General features: G+C 46.6%; 1 long non-coding RNA gene across 1 annotated transcript in view; it reads left to right on the top strand.

Annotated features, from left to right (window-relative positions):
• The first annotated feature begins 7,578 nt into the window (after positions 1-7,578).
• LOC138267951 (uncharacterized) overlaps positions 7,579-22,929 on the top strand; it is a 50,324-nt gene continuing 34,973 nt past the window's right edge. Inside the window, exon 1 of the long non-coding RNA XR_011199896.1 lies at positions 7,579-7,702. This is a non-coding gene — a long non-coding RNA (uncharacterized lncRNA). The remainder of the gene's footprint in view (positions 7,703-22,929) is intronic.

Genomic DNA, 22,929 nt, shown 5'->3' on the forward strand with positions numbered 1-22,929 from the left:
GGACGGTGCTTAGGAAGGACAACATGGAGCACAGAGTCAAGCAACCCACAGGTACGTAACCACAGCTTGCACAGTACACGATTCGCTATGCATTGAATGGCTTGTATGAGTGGCAATGCAAGGCCTAGGCCTGTGTGACGCAGTAGAAATTAAGCCATGTGGGCCCTTGAAATGGCGGCTGCCTGACCTGTAAAGTGTGACAATGGGATGTGAGGACAATGCGCTGGCGTGGCACACCGTGGCGGTAGGCGGTCGAAGACCGCGGCGCAAAGCAGCATTGGTTAACATTGAACCCTATGGGTCTCAGGAGCCAATGACGATGTGCGCCGGCGGTCGCGGTACGCACCGCCGCGGGCGTGACCGCCATTTTCTAACTGCTTAATCACTCGAGACCTGATCATCCACAGGAGAGGACCTATACTGCATGTGCTGCTGTGACCTCGGTCTGGAAGATACAATGGCTGCTGCGAATGGGGAAAGGGCCCCTGCCTTCACATCTGAGGAATTGGAGAAACTTGTTGATGGGGTCCTCCCCCAGTATGCGCTACTCTACGGTCCTCCAGAACAACAGGTAAGTACACAGGGAGCACGTAGTATGGGCTATGCCTGTGTTGAGTGGGGTGGATGTAAGATGGTGGGGAGGGGAGCGAATGAGGAGTGCAACGCACGACAGATGAGAGCATGTGCCACATGGCAAGGTTGGGGAGGGGGGGCCACTCACATCGACCATGCAGAAAAGTGATGATATTTCTTTTTCCACCCTGTACATGTCACATAGGTCAGCGCCCATCAGAAGATCGACATTTGGCGTGCCATCGCCAAGGACGTCCGGGCCCTGGGGGTTCACAACAGATGGGGCACCCACTTCCGCAAGAGGTGGGAGGACATCCGCCGCGGGAGAAGAAAGACCGCCGAGGCTCTGCTGGGGATGGCCTCCCAACCTAGGAGGGGTGCCACACGGCAATTGACCCCCCTGATGTCCCGGATCCTGGCGGTGGCCTACCCCGATTTGGATGGGTGCGTGAGGACATCACAGCAGACACAAGGGGGTGAGTATCAGCACATTCTGCTATATTAGCGCACAGTGGAGGTGTCTGGGTGGGGGAGGAGGGCTGTGGCTATCTCTAGGCCAGGGCGGTTTCTGTAGGCTAGGCCCCTCCGTTTGGCATGGCCCTGTTCCCCCGCCCCCCACCTCTGTAGGGTGCTAAGTACAGCTATCCATGGTCCGGGCACACCTATGTGTGCATTTGTCATCCATAGACTTGTAGGCCAAGTCACAATAATTGAGTAGTGTACCCCGAGTGCGCGGCGTAGTGCAGGGGGCTTCTGTGTCTGTCCTCTCCACCAACGGTGCCGCCAATGCATGCACTCAACATGTCTTTCTTTCTTCTCCCCCCCCTTTTTTTTGGTTTTCCTGTTCATGTGTGCATTAGCATCATCAGGCGGAGGAGAAGTGGCATCGGCGCACGAGGGAGCTGCATCTCACATGGCCCCGGAGGGCCATGCAACCGACTCCGAGTACACCAGTGAGACGGAGGGTGAGTGGAGCTCCACAACGGGGACCCGTGGAGACGTCAGCGACACCGACACGTCCTCGGAAGGGAGCTCCCTTGTGGTGGCGGCAACATCCGTGCCCACCGCAACAACAGGTACAGCCGCCACCCAGGGCACCAGCTCCGCCCTCCCAGCAGCCCCTCAGCTTTCGCCCCGTGCCCGCTCGGCCAGGAAGCCGGGCATCTCCTTCGCCCCTGGCACCTCAGGTCCTGCCCCAGTTACCCCTGCTGCCCTCAGTGCGGAGATCATTGACCTCCTCCAGACGCTCATTGTTGGGCAGTCTACCCTTTTGAATGCCATCCAGGGGGTAGAAAGGGAGGTGCATCGGAGCAATGCATACCTGGAGGGCATTCATTCGGGTCAGGCTGCCCATCAGCGATCGTTCAACGATCTGGCCTCAGCACTGACGGCAGCAATTGTCCCTATGTCTAGCCTCCCCCCTCCAACTTCCTCAACCCAGTCCTACTCCCCTGTTCCTCTGCCTATCCCAGACACACCTACAGACCAGCCTGCACACACCTCAACACCCAAGGGCAGCTCATCCAGACATAAGCACCTCAGATCACACAAGCATTCACCCAAGCAACATCCACATGCAGACATGCCAACAGCCACTGCCTCCTCTGTGTCCCCCTCCTCCTCGTCTCCCTCCTCCCTCCCTGTGACGTCTCCACTCACACCTGCATGCACACCACCATCAGCCACTACGTCCATCACCACCACACCCACCAGAACAGTCCGCACACGTGCAGTCACCACCCCCACTGCCATTTACACGTCCCCTGTGTCCTCTCCCAGTGTGTCTGTCACCCCTCTTCCAAACCACACAAACGCAGGCAGCCACCCACCCAACAGCCATCCACCTCACGACAGCCTCCAGCACAAGCACCTGCACCCAAAGACACCAGACTTCACTCTCCTACAACCACATCCTCTTCCTCCACTCCCATACCCACTACAACTACCCATCCCTGTCTTTCTAAATTGATTTTCCTTTCCAACCTTGACCTCTTTCCAACAACTGACCCACCCCCTCCATCTCATAAGACTCCAATCAGCACCTCAGCCACCACAAGCCCTGCACCTACTAGGACCATCGTTCAGGGCTATTGGAGTCCACCAGCTCCTAGGGCAGGAACATCGGCCAGCAGCAAGGGGACAGCCAGCCCACCCCCTGGGAAAAGAACCAAAAAAGGGAAGGGCCGGCGCGACAGGCCTGAGACGGCTGCCCCCAAGGACACCACCTTTGCACCGTCACCTGGCCCATCCACAAAGGGAGGCAAGGGCCCCAGAGTTTCTGCCAAGGAGGGCAAGGGCAGCAGGGCGGACAAGTCCGGCAGCAGGCGAGCTGCCCATGAGGGCCCCACCAGCCCCATTTGGGGTGTGACGGAGGACACCCAGGGGCCCAGGACTCCAGCACAGGAGGGCCCCGCAAGCGAAAGGTCGGATGGCGACTGAGCGGGAATTATTGGCCAGATCTGCTTCCCTAGGAACACAAGATAAGCACCGCTGAACTGGGCCCTGCCGTGAGAAGCACCGCTGAACTGGGCCCCGCCGTGAGAAGCACCGCTGAACAGGGCCCCGCCGTTAGAAGCACCGCTGAATAGGGCCCCGCCGTGAGAAGCACAGCTGAACAGGGCCCCGCCGTGAGAAGCACCGCTGAACAGGGCCCCGCCGTGAGAAGCACCGCTGAACAGGGCCCCGCCAAGACAAGCACCGCTGAACAGGGCCCCGCCGTGAGAAGCACCGCTGAACAGGGCCCGCCGTGAGAAGCACCGCTGAACTGGGCCCGCCGTGAGAAGCACCGCTGAACAGGGCCCCGCCGTGACAAGCACCGCTGAACTGGGCCCCGCCGTGAGAAGCACCGCTGAACAGGGCCCCGCCGTGAGAAGCACCGCTGAACTGGGCCCCGCCGTGACAAGCACCGCTGAACTGGGCCCCGCCGTGAGAAGCACCGCTGAACAGGGCCCCGCCGAGACAAGCACCGCTGAACAGGGCCCTGCCGTGAGAAGCACCGCTGAACAGGGCCCCGCCAAGACAAGCACCGCTGAACAGGGCCCCGCCGTGAGAAGCACCGCTCCGCTAGGCCCTTCATCTCAAGCACCGCTCCGCTGGGCACCGCCGTCTCTGAACTGCTCCGCTGGGGCCTTCATCTCAAGCTCTCTGAACTGCTCCGCTGGGCCCTTCCTGTCAAGCACCGCTCCGCTGGGCACCGCCGTCTCTGAACTGCTCCGCTGGGCCCTTCATCTCAAGCACCGCTCCGCTGGGCACCGCCGTCTCTGAACTGCTCCGCTGGGCCCTTCCTGTCAAGCACCGCTCCGCTGGGCACCGCCGTCTCTGAACTGCTCCGCTGGGCCCTTCCTGTCAAGCACCGCTCCGCTGGGCACCGCCGTCTCTGAACTGCTCCGCTGGGCCCTTCCTGTCAAGCACCGCTCCGCTGGGCACCGCCGTCTCTGAACTGCTCCGCTGGGCCCTTCCTCTCAAGCACCGCTCCGCTGGGCACCGCCGTCTCTGAACTGCTCCGCTGGGCCCTTCCTCTCAAGCACCGCTCCGCTGGGCACCGCCGTCTCTGAACTGCTCCGCTGGGCCCTTCCTGTCAAGCACCGCTCCGCTGGGCACTGCCGTCTCTGAACTGCTCCGCTGGGCCCTTCCTGTCAAGCACCGCTCCGCTGGGCACCGCCGTCTCTGAACTGCTCCGCTGGGCCCTTCCTGTCAAGCACCGCTCCGCTGGGCACCGCCGTCTCTGAACTGCTCCGCTGGGCCCTTCATCTCAAGCACCGCTGGCCCATTGGCAGGGCCGGATCTGTGTCGGGCAGGGCTTCACGAAGCACTCTGGCCAACATGCCTCCTCCATAACCAGTGGAGTCTGTAATCCACCTGATGGACTGTGGCTTTGCACTCCCCCGGATGGTACAGTGGGCAATCCACCCACTGTAGAGACTTGGAAAACTGTGGCTTTGCACTCCCTAGGATGGTACAATGGGCAATCCACCCACTGTAGAGACTTGAGAGACTGTGGCTTTGCACTCCCCAGGATGGTACATTGGGCATGGAGGCCCCTCGTGGATCTGGCGTCGTGGACTCATGTGACTGAGGTTCCCTTCCCCCTGAGGTGCCTGTGGTTTTATTATCTGATGCCCCAGCAGTGTTCTCTCCAATGGAATCGGGTCTCGTGTGTGGGCTTTGCCCATGTGTTTATGCACATTGGCCCACGAACAATGGAATGTAGCCAATATGTGCCGGACTTTTGGACTATGTATATATTGTTCATGTTGTAATATATTTATTTGATAAATTTCGTATTTCACTTAAGTTCAAATATGCTTTAATATACTTCAATTTTAATGAACATTTTATTTTGTCTTTGCATTATTCCGGGGGGTTTGGGGGGTGTCACTCTGACTTGTTGCTCTGCATTGGTGTGTAGGGATTTGGGGGGGGGTGGGTGTGTCGCGTATGTGTGTGCCCGTAACCTTTTCTCCTCCCCTCTCCCCTGTGTCGTAGGTGCAGTACTCACCATTGTCTTCTGCGCCGGCGTTCGTGCTCCTGGTAGAGGAGCAGGAAGACAATGGCTGGTAGGATGTTTAATTCGGGTTCCATGCTGTCCAGATTCCTCGTGGAGTGTGTATAGGTGAGCGTTTTCCCATTCGTAGTCTGTTTCCGCCGTGTTTTTATCGGCGGGGCGCCCGCCCCGGAAAAGGTGGCGGATTGGTGGGTCATGATAGTGTGGGCGGTATAATGTCTGCCGCCTGTCTGTTGGCGGTGACCGCCGCGCTGTTTGTTTGTCCCGCCGTGGCGGTCGGAGTGTTAAAGTGGCGGCCTGTGTTGGCGGTTCCCGCCAGGGTCAGAATTCCATTTTTATTACCGCCTGCCTGTTGGCGGGTTGGCCGACGCTTTAACACCGACCGCCAGGGTTGGAATGACCCCCTATCTATTTTCAGCATCAGCACCGGCAGGCAAAAGAAACAAAAGTCATAACTTTCCCTGACACCCCAACCACCCCCAGTTTGACAGACACTACACCTGACACACCTACAAACACCATGCCATCTTTCACTGATCCATCCACCACACCTATCCTACCCGCAGACACCACCCTAGCAGACCCTGAGACATCCACCTCAGTCACCTCACCTCCAGACACCAAAACCATTGACACCCCTACATGCAGCACATCTATCATACCTGTAGTTACCACCCCAACAGACAGCCACCCACCCACCATAACATCCCCCAGCACATCCAACCCCCCTCTGCCCAAGATACATAAATGCCCTGACTCACCCACCCAACAGACACTCTCCACACACAAGCACACCTCCCACAAACACACACCCAAGACATCCACACCTAAACGTCAAACAACCGCTCCCTCACCCTCCACATTCAAATCACTTTCTGATGACCGTCCCAGTGTGTCAAAGAAAGTATTCCTTTGTAACACTGACCTTTTCGCTACTTGGCCCCCTCGTTACACCGCCAAAAGAGCTGTTTCCCTCACAAAGAACATCCCTTCCACCTCCCAGGCCTCCCTTGCCCCCTGCTAGCACCCATGTCCCTCCCACCACCAAGAATTCCACCCCTCCCAAGAATGTGCCCCCACTCCCAAACCAAAAGCAAAACTCACCCTTCGCAAGCCCATGCCCAAACTGCCCACCTCCTCCACCACCTCTCAATGATCCCAGAGGTGCCTGCCTGCCCCCTTGATGCCCCTATCTTCTGGAGATAACATGGCAGTCAGGAGTTACGTTAGGGCACCATATTGTGCCTTTGATGCAAAAAAAGACTTTTGGACTGGCAAATGGCCTTGGACTTTCATATTTTTTGCACTTTTACATTATTAAAGCCAACCAGCTGTTGTTTCTTTGGTTACATCTTTGTCCTGCATTTCTTTTCCTAGGTTTCTGTTGTTCTTGGCTGACATTGGTTGTGTGCCAGTATTTGTGTGTGTGTGCTGCTTCCTGCTTCATGTTGTGTATTAGCAGTATGTGAATTTGTGACCAGTGCTGTTGTCCCCTAGGGGCAGGGTGTGTGTTATGTGATAGGTATGTGTATGTAGCTGAAGTGTTGGTGCCATTGTATTGTGTTGTTGTTTGTAGTGATATGTGTTTGTTGTATTGATGTGCAATGTGTCCTGTATGGTGTATGCCTTGTCCCCTGATGTGGTTATTGTGTACATGTGGTGTGTGTTCTGGAGTTTTGGCAGTGCAGACTTGGAGTGTGTTGAGTTGTGCAGGTTTGCTGTGCTTTTGTGTGCATGTGACTATTTAGATGTCTGTCCCTCAGAGCTGGCTGGTGTTTTGGATGGTGTCTGGAGTAGTGTATGCTTTGTAGCCTTGACTTTCACCCATATGTGTGTCTGTGCATTACATTTGTTGTTGATATTGCTTGTCCATGAGATTTAAATGGGGCCTGTTTGTGTAGGCATTTTTTGGTGTGCCTTGGTGAACATGAGATGTGTCCCACTACGTCCTACTTCCATGTATGGTTTTGCTGCTTCCATCGCTGCTGTGCCGGTTTTGTTGTGATGTGTCCCTTTAAGTATTTTGACTGTTTGTATCTGCGTGTATTGTGCATGGCTTGATAGGTCCGATGTACTGTGTGTGTAGGTCTGTGTATGTCAATTGCTGGGTTGTTTGATGTTGGTGCTGTGTGTGTTCCACTACACTTGGATGTACATGTATGTTGTATGTGTGTCCAGTCCCTGACGAGTGTTGGGTATGAGTGTGTGAAATGTATCTGTGCTGTTGTTGTGTTGTTGTTATGAGTTTGTATGTTGTGTCAGGTTCTGTGACCCTGGGCCTGTGCTGTGGTGCAGTGCGCATATATGTGTGGTATTGACGTGTGGTGTGTGTGCTTGCTGAAGTATGCATGATTTCTATGTGTGGGTGTCCTTGATGCAGTATGTGAGCATGTGTGTCACTATGCTGTTACGTGTAAGTGTAGCCCTTCGCACCCCCCTCCTTATGGTATGTTTTGTAACAGTACAAAGTACTACATTTTACAAAGAAAATAGGTGCATGTGTGTACTCACGGTTGTTGTCGTCCTCGTTGGTGATGATTTCTTTGTCTTTCAGCGAGCAGGAGCAGCGGGATGACTTCTAGTTGTGGTTACATGGTGGCTCCGGACGTGTTTGGCTTCCTGGAGGTGAGTGTCTCCCTTTGTTGTGTCCTTTTCTGCCTCCTGATGCGTCATGGTTGGACAGCGGTAGTCACATTGGCGGTATGCAAACTGCTAATAGGCCTGGCGGAAACATGGTCTGCACCGGATGTTTGTGCCTCCAGACGACTGCTGTGGTCTGCGCTGGTTGGCGGTGCCAGTGGACCGCTCGGTTCTTCTATGTGCACCACCACCTGTTGGCGGTCGGACCGGCAGACTCATAATCAGCCCCTATGTCAATCAGACCCCATATCTGTATTTCCTGTCGAGTAGAAGGGAGATACTCTCATTATATTTCTTTGTGGGGGGCTGAATTCCACAGAAATTTCAGAGAAGAGAAATACTTTCAATCCTTCTTCGATCTCTTAGAATATTGGAAGGAATATTCAGTGCCTGCATAGAATCCTTAGATCTCAGAAATGTAACCTTTCACCAATTCCTGCTAAGGTGCATGCTCCTGTCATGGATACCTCGAAGGAATACATAGAGAATCTCGAATCTCCTCTTTTCTGCCCACTTGCAGCCAGTAAGAAGTGCCTAAACTATACCAAAATGTGATTTTTCTTCTTAGTCTTGTACTGAGACGGGAGCTCATTCTTCAGTCAGTTGCTCTAGTGAAGATGCAATGATGTACCAGTGCTGATAAATTAATTTTGAAATTCCGTTATATGAAATTACGAATATAGGGCCAGATGTAGAAAGATTCCAAATTGCGATTTGCGAGTCCCTGCGACTCGCAAATTGCAAGTCGCAATTTGGAATGCAGAAAGGTGTCTCAGACACCTTCTGCAACTCGCTATGGGGTCGCAAAGACCCACCTCATAAATATTTGTGAGGTGGGTCGCAGTTTGCGACCCCATAGCGAGTCTAGGCACTCACGGGGATGGTGGCCTGCTGGAGACAGCAGACCACCATCTCCGTGACTGCTTTTAAATAAAGCAGTTGTTTTTTTTTCTCTTTGCAGCCCGTTTTCCTTAAAGGAAAACGAGCTGCAAATAGAAAAAAATACCGAAACCCTTTGTTTCGGTTTTTTTCAGAGTAGGCAGTGGTCCATAGGACCACTGCCTGCTCTGAAAAAATAATTTTGTGAGCATTCACAAAGGGGAAGGGGTCCCGTGGGGATCCCTTCCCGTTTGCGAATGAGTTACCATCCACTTCAAGTGGATGGTAACTGCGAGTTGATTTGCGACCGCTTTCGCGGTCACAAATCAACTTAAATCACGGTGCGAGTCGCAAATAGGAAGGGAACACCCCTTCCTATTTGCGAGTCGGAAACACATTTTGCGAGTCGGTTCCGACTCGCAAAATGTGTTTCTGCATCGCTTGAGGGCTTTTGCACCTCGCAAACGGCGTTTTTCGCCGTTTGCGAGGTGCAAAAGCCTACCTACATCTGGCCCATATTTAATAAAAATGTTCAAATAGCAAAATATTAGCTAGCACCTATATTCCCAACAAGTGCTATGGACACGTCAGCTTTCATTTCAAACACTGATATTAAAAGTCGGTAGGGTGTAGGTCATCTCGCCGAAGTATCTGGCCAAAAATCCGATTTCCTTGTGCTGATTGTACCTCCCACAACCATAATCAGTGCTCAGCTTGATGCCACCAAGTTAGGAACAACTGTCAGACTTCCATATAATATTATAAAGTTAGAATCTGGGTGTTGGTCCATAAGGAGTGCAAAGCCTGATAGCATCAGTGAACCTAAACACTGTCAGTACATTTATCTGACAAGCGTATACATCAGGTGGGCATGGAGGTCGAAGGGGCATCTAATAAACTATGTCACAATAAGTTTCGATGTGCCAGCTGACATTCACAAAGTAAGCAAAATTCGGGAATACTTATAGTTGGTGATTGTTAGAGATGCACTATTGGGTAACAAGAAGAATGTTTTTTCTTTATTGTCGGCCATGCCATCAAGGGGAACAAGCAACAACACTGATCCCTGATCAAATATGCGAAAGCATAAGGGCACCCACACTGCCACCCTGGGAGCATTGTCGAATGTCATCACGTCATCAAGTACCAGATGCTGATTGATTCTGTGTTATTAGGTGGGAAAAACAAACCAGAAGGCGTTCCAGTGGTGTGGTACCAAAGCATCATCCGACTAATAGATTGTATCAAAATATAGTTTCAAAAACATTGCCTCTCTTTAAGTAATAATACGCCCAATGAGACAGTGTTTTTGTACATGACATTAGGACATAATATTTATGTCTAGTGACTGCCACACTTGTAATAAGTGCCTAAGTTTTTCGGACTTGAAATTAATTTCCATCATCACATTTTAACCAGGAGAAAGAGCAGAAAAAAAGAGGAAAAAAGGAAATAAGTAACAAGAAGTGAAAGACTGGAAAAAAGGAACATGCTAGTATGTGATAAAGAGGCAGGAAGTGTGGGGTGGCTGTCAAAAAAGGCAAGAGGTGGATTCAGGACTGGGCAGCCCTGGAATTAGGAAAACCTGGCGTTTGGCACTTGGCTTTTTAAAAAACGCTTCTCCAACACCAAAACTTATAGATTGTTGTACTTTTTTCTCCAAATTAAGCACTGATATCTGTGTGGTGTGTCACGTGTGTGTGAACATGTTTTACCATCTATGAGCCATAGCGATCAGCATTGTTAGTGCATGGGTGTTTGGAAACATATCTGCCCCTAACAACCATTGTGGGATTTCATTAATGCGATGCTTAGACCTGACCTGTTGAGCACATTTTGTACTAGATGGACAAATATAGTTCGATGGTGAAAGAAGCGATTAAATATCCCTACTGGCAATGTTGTTATCCATTTATTTGTACATCTTGTATCATTAAGTTGTGTTTTTTGCAAAGCACAGGTTCCTAGTGCTGGTAGCAGGCCCGTGAGTTTAGAGTATTATTTTTTTAAATTATCCAATTGCTTATTTTTTTATATTTTTTCCAAACCATTGACTAAACAAATTGCTTGACAGATTTCCCAATTTCTTCTGATCCTGTCCACAACGTGTATTTTACTCCCACAGTTTTGTAAAGTTCTGCTTGTCAGCTGTGATATTACCCATTATAAAATCATCCGAAAGTGTTAATACAATCTTTTTCATTATTCCTTTATTCATATAGGCACAGAATATTTATCAGTAATCTTCATTAATCTGTGTCGTAATTTTCCTCCTCCTAGTCTCCTCTCCCGCTCTTATCTCCATCTCTTGACACCTTTGAAATAGTTTTTTGGGCTTTTGTATAAGGTGATGTTCTGGGCAAGCAGGAGGGGCCAGAAGGAAGAGGTAGGGCTAAATGTTAGCATAGAAAGGTAGACAGCTAACATACATCCTCCTGCACAGCAATGCTCCAAGGTAATGGAAATCCACCCAAGTGTCAATCTAACGGGCTCCACCCCTTCTCAGCCTCAGAAGAAGCTCAAGACCTCACTCTTCAAGGACCACCTCTTTGCAGTGTAAGCTCTTGGTTACTAGAAGCACTTGAAAAGTTCCCCCTACAAAACTCACCCCACCATTGAACACATCCCCTCATGCATGCCAGATCAGTCTTGCTCCACAGCCCACCTCCTCCAACACAAATTTCCATTTTCACCTACTCTTGATTCATTTTAACCACTTTCCCCACCATTGTATAGCACTAGATTACTTTTGGGCTATGTTTTCACTATACCTGTACACAAACAACAGATATACATATTAGTCGTTAGAGCCAAGGATCTACGCTTCCATCTTGGCTTTGACTTTCTCATCTTCTGTTATGACATGAGCGCCTCTAGTAATTGTGAATGCAAAGGTGGGACAGTTTTCTTGATACAGATGATAGCTGGCTCGCAGTACAGCCCCCGGCTGACCACGAAACATTCAGTGATATATTTATATATATATATATATATATATATATATATATATATATATATATATATACATACATGTATAAATGTCCCTCAAGCGAACCCATTCCATTAATCCTGAGCACTAATCACCTGTCTTGCTATGCACTTACCCTCCCAAATAACTCACATAGACACCTGTGAGTTCAATGAGCCTTAGCTACTGCTCAACATTTTCAGGTATGGTTAGTACTGAATTTACACTTGTTGAGTTAAATTAGACTTTTGGACAAAGCGCTATGAATTCAGGGTCTGTCGATTGCTTGATGGCCATTTTAGATATACAGATTCGATATTAGCCTTTAATGACTTCTGAAATGCAGATCAAAATGTATTTTCCACACACATAAATAAAAATAGGGAGTGCAGAGCTGTAGCACTCTGCTTGTAGTCTGTGAATGCTGAAAAGTAGTAGAGTTACACCAAAGCGTAAATTTACCTTTGTGAATCAGCCTCTAAGTTTGCCCAGCATTTCCCAAGTACACAGCTGAACAGTCTCATTGGTAAAACATGCTGAATTCAAAGTATAAACCCAGGGAACAGGAGTTACTGCTGCACTGTCAATGATGAAACAGGTTCCTGAGATGATGTATCTTTCTTGGTGCATAGAGGGAGGGAATACAGCTTTTGCTCCCCTGCAGGCTGGTGAAAAAAAATGCAGTGAGGTTCTCCCAGTAGAAAGCACTGCATGTATGCGCTACAAAACTGCATGGAGCACACCTGTTATGAGCAATGTGTCACTGTGACATGTGCATCTTCAACCGGTACATAGCACTATGTACATACTTCACCCACCATTTTAGCACACAGTAAGCAGGTATTAACTAGCGTGGACAAGGCGCTCAGTAATCTGAAATACATGCCCAGTGGTCTTCACTGCATCAGTGGTGTAGATAGGACACGCTGCTGACCTGGGTGCTCTGCCTGCATTTAGATCTCACCTTGTCTCCTTCCAGTATTACCTCAACACTCTCAACCCCGAGAACAGGCACCTGCTGGATTTGAGGTACATCCAAGGCCACCTGGATTATGCGATTCTGCTGCTGCAGCGTTTTTTCGCATAATTATGGATTTGCCACATTTGTCACATAATCCGTCATCTGCTGCATAATTTGCAGATTTTAACAAACACAAAATTTATATATAGCCAAACAAATCACAAGTTACTAAAAAAGCAGAGACGTGTGCTGCGGTGTAGCAGAAGGCACTTCACAAGAAGGAGTGTTCATATTTCAGTTGCATATTGCTGTTTTTCAGTGTTAAAGAGAAACCTTTGTCCAAACAGTATTAACATATGTAAAAATAAAGAACTGATACCATCACGAAATGTGCAGCATTATGCCACATAATTTGCACTTTCTTGTCACGTAATTTAGTAAACCCTGCCGCATAATTTGGTCCTCTCTTACTGCACAATTTCAGTGGCCCTGGGCACGTTAATTTATCATCACTACTTCACAGTATTGGCTTTACCAATGGCCGTGAACAATGGTGCACTAAACTGCCCTTGGATTTGCAATCCTGACGTTCCGCAGTGCTGGCAGCAGGCTCCTAACAAAAATGTGGACTTCTGTACTAGTTTAAAAAAAAAGAAAAAATTAACACTAGTCATCTCCTAACGCTCGGTCTATAACCCATAGGGCCACATGTACGAACACATTTTCCCATAGACATAGAATGGGTAAAACCCTTTGCTACATCTGGCCCTATGAGCCTTGTTTCCACTTTCTTGGACTTTAAACTTTACTCATCCCATCACGGATCAGTGACACAATATCAGAAACACAAATATTGTGTGGCCAGAATATCATGTTAAAAATACCAAGGACAAGAATATCGAGAAGGTAAGTATACATTTACTATTCTTAACACCAGATCCACGTACCTTGAAGACATATATATTGTCAAGGTACAAATATTTGGAGTTATATATAGTAAAACTTTACTTACACATAGAAAATGTTCTTCACAGCTTCTTGTAGTTGATATTTTTTGACACGATATTCTGTCCCACCATATTTGGGTTTTCTATATTTTGTTCCAACACCACCTATCATAGATACATGCAGCATACCTCACTAGAAGGGGGGGCTAATTCGGATTGGAGGTTTCTTATTTTCTCTTCTCCCTTCTTCTTCGCATGAATGAAAGGAGGAGGATTCTAGATCTGAAAATCGATTCCTGGTCTTCATAGCGCCTCACCATCTCTTCTGCTTCAGCAGTTCTCAGTTAGTCAATGTATTTAAATGGATGTTCCTTCCACTGAGACCTCACTCCAGGGGCCCCAGCAGGTGCCAGCCTCATGCTCATTATCTCAGCTGTGGTGATTAAGGCATTATAATAAAGAGCAGTGGGATACCCAGCGACAAATGCCATCTCTATTTAGAGATGTAATTGGATTAATGTCTGATCTTTAATATTACAAATATAAATTCAGGTCCCATAATAGGGCAGTGCTGGGATTTACATGTGTATATTCTAAGCTTCATTAGTGCTATAAGCTAATACTTGTAAAACCGGCACTGGTCTGAGGTATTTGCACACACAACTGAACATAATGGTATGCAAAATTACTGCACATCTGCAAATTGTCCGCATGCATATTTTTGTAGAAAAATCCAATGGAAATTTGCATTTGAAAAACTGATAGTTAAGAGGGAAATTCTGCAGTGATTGAGTGCATAATCTCTGACAACACAGGTTACCCCTACTTTAATCAAAAAAAGTTCAGAATGAGGTGGTAATCTTTCACTGCGGAAAATGAACCATACTCTATTTGACTTTCTATGAGCTGAAATGATTCTATGATGATTCCAAGGTACCTAGAATCACACCCTATGTGCACCGCAGACCCTATGTCAAATAAGTAGGGAAAATGTGACCAAAAGTGAGTTGTCAATCATGCCAGCAGGTCTGATACTCAAATTCAGCAGCAACAATGAACATTGCAGTAGCGAATGTGCCCAAAAACGCTATTAGTGATCAGTGAAAGTAAAGTGCCGGTCCTTTGATGACCTTCCACTGGGGTGCATTGCTATCTTCTCTCTTATGGTGTTGGTCTTAGATAGAGGCAGTTATGACAACAGTAGAATGCAAGAGAGATTCTTGGGGAAGGCTGTCTACTTGCAGTAAGCGCTGCTGAGAGGCTGTTGCCTATTGTTGACATAATTTTTCACCTATCTCTCTAGTTCATTTTATACCTCATCCCGACGAAATGACTATAACCTGGAGCAGGAAGACAATTTCATATATAGGCAAAGATGGCAGAAATGTATACTGCACCTAGGCAGTAGCAATGTACTGATAAGTAAACAACATTATGGCCTGCATTATGACTTTGGCGGTCTTTGAGCGAGACCTCCAAAGCAGAGGGCGCCAGAAGACCACCAGTGCTGGTGGTCTTCCGCCCACCATATAATGGGTACTGCCGGATTTCCGCCACACTGTGGGCGGAATTTCAGCAGTAGCCATGCAGACAGTCAGTGGTGTTCTGCCGTTGCTACCACCTGAACCGCACCGCCAGCTGTATTAGTACCGTTATTACGGCCTGACGGAGTCCTGTTGGCAGGGCACTGCTGACTGTGGCAGCGTACCTTCCGGACGACCTCCTCGCCGACCAAGGTAAGCCTGGCGTCCGCCAGGGGAGGGGGGTGCTATGTGAGTATGGGGTGTGGGGCGCTAGGACAGTAGGGAGTGTGGGTGGGTCAGGTGCCTGCTGGCAGTGGTAGGGGAGCTGTCTACCGGTGACAGGGAAGGAATTCCCAGTCACCGGTAGCCCTATCGGCATGGTTTTCATGCAGTGCTACCGCCAGAGAATCCATGGTGGTAGGCTGGCTCCTAATCCCGCCGACGGTCCTCTGTGGACCGCCGGGTCGGCGATGAACATCTCCGGCCTGGCGGTTCATACCGCCATGGCGGTATGAGTGGAGATGCAGCAGGTTGTCAGCCTGTTGGTGGTGATATCGCCACATCAACCCTGGCGGTCGGTAGACCGCCAGGGTCATAATGACCACCTAAGAGCTTTATTTGGAGCTTGTAGGATTAGATATTCCATCACAAACATTGTGGATATCCTGCCAGTCGTACTTTAGTGCGTTATAGCCTATAGCACTGGTAATATGGAGGACAGAATATCCACCACGTTTTGAAGGAGTAAGAAATTATGGTGAAAGTCTTGGTAGTTAATATAATAAACCCATAAAAGGGACACTCCTAGCACCAAAAGACCATTTAGTTTACAGTGTGTGGAATAGGAAGAGGCAAAACTCTTATTGGCCTGCCATCAGTTCACCTATGCCCCAGATCTATTTGTCACCAGTACTGGACCTTTGTCAAGTGAATTTGACTCAATGGATAACTTTGAAAATTAGTGATAAACAAATGTAAGGACTAGCATAACGAAGGAGGCTAAAATAAGGTACAGCATCACCTGGTCGTAAGATAGTTGCATCACCGCATATACAGGACTCCTTCCGCTGATATTAAGGCTAAAGGACAAGCATCTCTTTCTCCTACAGTGTGTTGTACACACAAAATACAGTCAAGAAAGGAAAGGAACTGAGAATAAAGGATACTTTTAATCTCTCTCTACACTATTATCCCCTTCCCTGAGTCTCATAAGGAGAGGTAATATACTTTTCACTAACCAGAATGTGGTTGACTGCTTGCTAGCTATGGTATCCCCAAAATGAAAGAGGAAGCTCCCATTTGGAATCATCCAGGCTTTTAGTAATACTCCAAAATCCAGGTGCTTTGTAGTATTGTAGAAAGGGTTTATCATTTATAAATTGCTGATGAATGTAGAATCACTTTTTGTGTACCTCTATATTTTCTTAATTTGTAATCTTTGCTGTTCTATCTATTTTTTAAGCCTCTTCCCATATTTGATGCCATATTAGATTCACATAGGCCAGATACTTTACTTTATGAGACTTTAAGTTTCTTTTTTTAGCTTCTCTTGTGGTTTTACGAAGCACCCATTTACAAGGAGATTTCAGCCCATGTGTGTTGCCCAGCACATTTCCTTAGTTCCTTTTGCTGCTCCCTTTTCCTTCACAGTTGCCATCTTGGGAGTAGGAAGAGTCTTGCTCTAGGTTTGTACTGCCACATACACAATATATGTTCCAAAAGCAATCATTCAGACAAAATTCAACATATTTGCAGAGGTACACAATTCAATGGCTGTGGTATCACAACATAAGATTTGGCAGTTCTTCAATTTAGTGATTTCATCAATTGTATGAATAAAGTGACAGTTTCAAAAAGTGAAAAGGTGCTACATGTGACAGTGCAGAAAAGGTGAAAATAAGTGAGAAAATGTGCAAAAGGGACAATAATTTGAAAAGAGAACACTAATGCAAAACAAATCAAAATGGGTTTCTCATAGTCCAATCATCAATGAAAATGTAGTTAAGACAAAACAGTTAACGTTTTGACCCCTAGCGATTATTTGACAGCATTTTTCTCAGGACAAAATTGTATAAACCTAGAAATAGAAAGAAATTGTCAAAATAGAATAAGGATGGTATGAAAGAAGGAAAAGTCCCAAGGATAAAAGCCATCATACAGCACACCTAATCCAGAAGGCGCTAAGGATAATATAATGCCTAAAACGTATGGGACCATCAATGTCCTATGTAAATTGCCTATAAAAAAGAAAACTAAAATTACATTCACTGACAAAAAACACAAAGCACAAATCAGAGTGGGGATGGAGGGCCTCACAAACTGAAGTTCCCGACTCTGGTCTATACTAGTGAGCCCATGTGAAAACACCATGTGAACGAGGCCAGGTAATTGTACAGCAATAGGACTGTGATAATAAATGATCATGATAGAGAACAAGAATGCATGGCTTGATCCATAATGAAGTGTAAAAATGGTTGTGTCAACAGTTAGCCAAGGATGTAAATCTCTAATGTGTACATAGTGCCTGTGAGACCACATGCAAAGCCTAATACCAATGCCAAATTCTTAAAGAAAAAAACAGCTATGCCTATGGGAAACTGTATAGTATTTACCACAGGAGAAAGAGGATGAATCAGGAGAAACATAAGGGTAGTGTCACATACACCACTGTTCTGCTTCCTACAATTAGCAAAACAATCCAGAAAGCAAGGCCATAGTGAGGCAGCAAGCACAATAAAAACAGATAAATGAAAGGTTAATAAAAGAGGCTCCAAATTCGGGACATACGAGTCTACAGAAGTCACAACTCAAAGATCTGCATGATCAACCTATACTTTCGAGTTATACAACATGCTCAGACCGGTGACAAAATAGGTAAAATGGAAAAATGATTAAAAGCGTATCTCAGGCTCTATGGCTTATTGAGCACCATGTTGGAACTCTCATGATAGAGATAGTGCCAATCAGTAGTGATGGGAAAAAACAAATAAAAAGATACACAATAACAAGACAGGGTTTGCGTCTTGGTATAGTTCAAGAGATAACCGCTAAGCGCTGAGGAAATCAGTGTATTGAAAAGACCTGAACACCACTATCATTCTGAGTGGAATCATAATCCGATGACTTAATTAAAAAGACCTGAGCCAAAACCCAAAGAGATCAGTGTGCACCAATCTCTCTGACCTTGGATAGTCTGGACACAATGAGGAAGGGCAAGAATTGATCTGGATTCTACAGAAGTCACCATGCTCTATTTCAAAGGTATTCAAAAAGTAACAAACAATTTCATAAATGAAAGAGACAGCAGTATGGGAAGTTGACAATAAGCAATCTGTATGTTAAAAGTATAAGAGTGGCAGCAATTTAGATCTAATTAGATTAAGGGGTGGAAACAAATAGAGATTAGATACATAGCTGGCACAAATGACAAAGAAGTTCACAAATGAAATCTAGTAGGACGCACATAGAACAAACATTCTCATGTATGCATCAAGTTGAAGAGACCATAAATATAATCCATCAATTAACTTGCAACACTGTTGAAAGTTGGCCCCATTCGTCGTTCATATTGAGACCTCTGTCCTTTGCTTTCAAATGCTCGATCCATTTGCATTTATTTAGCAGTAGTTTACCTTGGTGTTTGTCCCCCTCTTGGGTTCCATATGGGCACCTCAATCATCTGCCACCTCATGTCATCAAGTGAGTGTCCATGTTGATTATAATGTTAAACAAGAGAGGATCCAATCGTCCCGCAGTTAACTCTGCTGCAGCGCTGGAGTATCCGTACCTTAACCTTCTGTGAAGCTTGTTCAACATAGATTTTTTGGCATGGACACTAGCTGGCATGGATTACTCCACTTGTGTTGCATTTGGAAAAGGCATTCAATTACATTTTTACATGTTCATGTTCCAAACTTCTAATTTCAAAGCAGGATGTGCAAGCTCTACATCTGCTAAATTTCAAATGACACTTTGTAGGTGGAAAGCTCTACTGTGATTGTATAAACATGGCGTACGGGGAAGGGAGCGCAGCTCTAACTACCTTGTCCCTGAAATCAGGCCCTCTTTTGAAAGAGGAGAGTGGTAGCTTGGTACAATTTAAAGTCTCCTGAATCAAATGTCAATGTCTGCGATATTGCATGGTACATTGTATATCTGGTGATCTATTATTTAGCCACTGCAAAAACCTCTCAAATGGAGCGCTTTTACCTTTCCTAATTAAAAAGACGCTGTTGACATAGGACGATCACATTATGATAATCTGTATAAATGAGTTTGCTTGTTTTACATGTGTGTGTGCTCATAGTCATCCATGATCAAATTCTCTAAGTCAGGGGCAAATGCAGCGGCCATTGCTACTTCTTTACTTTGGGAGAAGAAAGTGTTCAGGAATTGAAAAAAGTTTTTGGAGAGAGCAATTTCTCTTATTTGGACTATGAACACAGTGTGGACCAAATGTGGGTGCTTCCTTGAATGAAGAGTCTAGTGATTGCCCGCAGTGCCTCCTGTTGGGGAATATTGGTGTAGAGAGCGTGTATGTTTAGGGTAACCAAAAAGGCTTGTGCATTGTTAAAGGGTGTATCCTTTATGTGTTGAATCAGATTCATACTATCCTGACTGTGAGAAAGAGCGAAAGGATCAAAAGTCTTAAGAAACATGTCAATGTACTGGCAAAGCGGTTTCAATAATGATCCGCTACCCGAGACAATAGGTCGGCCAGAGGAGTTAGTAAGATTTTTATGAATCTTAGGTTAAATATATGTCTCAGGAATTCTAGGATGTTACACATTCAAGGCCAAATGTTCATTCTTATTAAGAAAACCTTCTTCCACTCCCCTGTTAGTGACCCCTTGAATCATAGATTGTACCTCTAATGTGGGATTGTTGTTTAGGACAGTGTAGTGTTTCTCAATGGGCAATTGTCTAAGACGTTCTTTACAGTAAGAATCTTCATACATAATCACAATTCCAACACCCTTATGAGCTAGTTTGATTATAATTTCAGGATTTGCTGCCACAGACAGTGCAAGGATTTCCTCTTTGGATATATTGCATTTTATATATTATGAGTGTTTTGGTAATCTTATAGCTGTCTCTCAGAACAAATTCCTCATATGTGATGATCTCTGCTGGATTGGTGATAGAAAGAGGAATGAAGGTAGAGGAGGGTCTGAGTGCAGTGGTACTTTGATCCCCTACGTATTCATTATTAGCAAAGAAATGTCTAAGGACCTCATTATGAGTTTGGCGGTCCTAAGACTGACAAACATGCAGTCTGACAGCCAGATTAGGATCCTGGTGGTCAGAATACCAGGAGGCCACCTCCACTGCTGGGCTCAGAGATCCTGACAGGTTGCCGGCGGTGAAAGTTCATGGTCAGCCAAAAGTTCGGTGATCATGACTTTCCTTTCCACCAGCCTTATCATGTTGGGGTCTCCACCGTGAAAAGGCTGGTGGAAAGGCAGTTTTAGGGCGCTCCCCACGGCCATGTCATGGGCAGTGCAGGGGCTCCCCTGTCAGCACCTTCAGAATGCACACTGTTTCATATGGCAGACAGTGTGCATTCTGAGGGTGCTGTGTGCGACGGCATTGACCTCGGCTACCTGAGGGAGCCAAGGCCAATACCACTGCACTGCACTGTTTCCACCGGTCAGGCTAGCGGAAACATTGTATTATGACGGTGGGGAGGCAGCTGTTTCCCCTAAGCCATATTAAAGGCTGGGCAGTTGAACTTTCAAGCTCATGTCAAACCCCTAAATCTAATCTTTCAAGAGGATCTCTGTAACTCAGGTTTGACTTGGAAAGGGCCAAGTTTGGTTGTGGTAACAAAACTCAAAACCTTACTTAATAAAGTAATTTTTTGAAAAGATGTTGTGTGTCTGGATAAGGTTAAGGTGGGAGGTGTAGATATGGATGGATCGGTCAGTTCAGACAAGGTTTCACCCTTGATATCTCTGTCTATGTGTCTTCCTCTCCCTTTGTGTGTTTGATTGCAAGAAGCCTTGCCCACGGCCTCATCGTCTGCCCCATACAAGATCTCTGCCTCTCAGGATTCGATAACTCTGCCCAGGAGGCCATTGATCTCATCCACTTGTTTCTAAAAAAGTAGATAGTGCTGAAACGCTAGGCGTGGAGTTTGTAGATGTCAATGTTCAGAGTCGGAGGCATCTGAGTTAGAAGGGTCTGAGAATGTCACAATATGTTTATGGTGATATCATCCTCTATTGATAAATCTCCCTTTGTCAGCCTGTTGGTAATATTAATTTAGGAACTATGGCTAAGCCTAGTTTTTGTTGTAATTTCTGATGTCCCTAGCTAATGCATGTAATATTTGCTGTTGCGTGACTATTCTGCACTTGAAAACAGTTTTTCTAATGCAGCTGATGCTTCTTTAGCATTGACCATTGATTGGTCATCTAGAATTTCCTTATCAAGCGATGCTATTTCTTTTTCAAGTTTCACATGTCAAACCACTCAAGTCCATTTAAACAGGTAATTTATACACCCTTGCAGCGAGGACACCAGCGGCGTGCTGAAAGGGCACCAAAGACAAAAACAACTGGGCCTCCAAACCCTGAATCGGAGCAGGGTCCAGATATTATGCTGATCCATTAGCTCAAAACATGAAACCACCACAGGACATTGCTACCCGCTTATCTTACTTTATAACAGAACTCATCTCTTTTAAAAGAGCATCACTTGCGCTTTTTAACAAAACCTTGAGTATGCTTAGCTCATTAAACATACTGGAACTGAAAACAAATAACTCCTGACCCAATGAACGTCCCCTTTATATCCTATTCTCCTCTGAATTACACTCGGTATCATAAAATCAAATCAGGACTTTTTAATGTTTGTTCTAAGCCGAAACATTCCATAAAAATTGCCAATATTTTATCTTTATATGGCATAGATCCCATTTAATACTGAGACTTGGCTCAAAAGACTGGATGATTCCACTAATACTGACATATTATTGCACAGTTATGCAATCTTGAACATGACAGACCAAGAGAGAAACATCGCAGGTGAGTTGCTATTGTCTATCAAAAATGTTTCAGAACTTTCAACACTCTCAATCAATCAGGACTTATGAAGTGCTGCTAATCAATGGATAGGGTCTCCAGGTGCTTGCAGGACCCAGAGGCTTTTTCCAAGAGCCAGGTCTTGAGGGCCATTCAGAATGCCGGAAGTGACTCTAGAGGCAGAATATTCTGGGAAGTAGGGTAACTCTCATTTCTCTGATGCCTAGTACACCATTATAGTAATAGTTTTATACTAACCTCCAGATATAACCGCAACAGGGACCCTCGACTCTCAGCTGCTGCCGCAAAGGCCTGGACCCTTGGTTGGTGTCAAAGTGTACTCCTTCGAACAAATCCTGAAACTTGGGACTTGGAAACTTTTTTGACTCAAAAGGTCTCAGAAGGACCAGGACCAATCTGGTAAGCCACTCTGAGGAAGATACATTTCTGCCAGGCCAAAATTCAGGTCACTTCCTCTGAGAGCTTTTACACAGCAGCAAATCCATTTCCATGGGACCACGCAAAGAAGGTATCCATCTGCGTTGAGCCCTCTCTGGCTACAGCCTGCAACCATGTCCTGATGGAAGAATCCAGGCTTCAAAAAGAGTAGTAAATCCAGTGGCAGAAATCTTCACTAGGCGAGATGTGAAGTAGCCAACTGGTGAGTGCCTCCAACTCGCAGCTTCCATACCAAAAGTCAATGGCTTTACCAAGACCTCATCCAGTGGCTATCCGACGATGTGGAGCCCTCCATAGCTACAGTCTGCTTCCTTTCACAACTGAAGTCTTTTAACCTCCATTTCAGAAACTAAGGGCCTCATTACGAGTTTGGCAGAACTGAAAAGGACACCATGCTGGTGGTCTTTCAGACCACCCTGTCAGGAGGCAGGACCGCCGACCATCAACTAA

Source organism: Pleurodeles waltl, chromosome 12, assembly GCF_031143425.1.
Source record: "Pleurodeles waltl isolate 20211129_DDA chromosome 12, aPleWal1.hap1.20221129, whole genome shotgun sequence".
Taxonomy (NCBI): Eukaryota; Metazoa; Chordata; class Amphibia; order Caudata; family Salamandridae; genus Pleurodeles; species Pleurodeles waltl.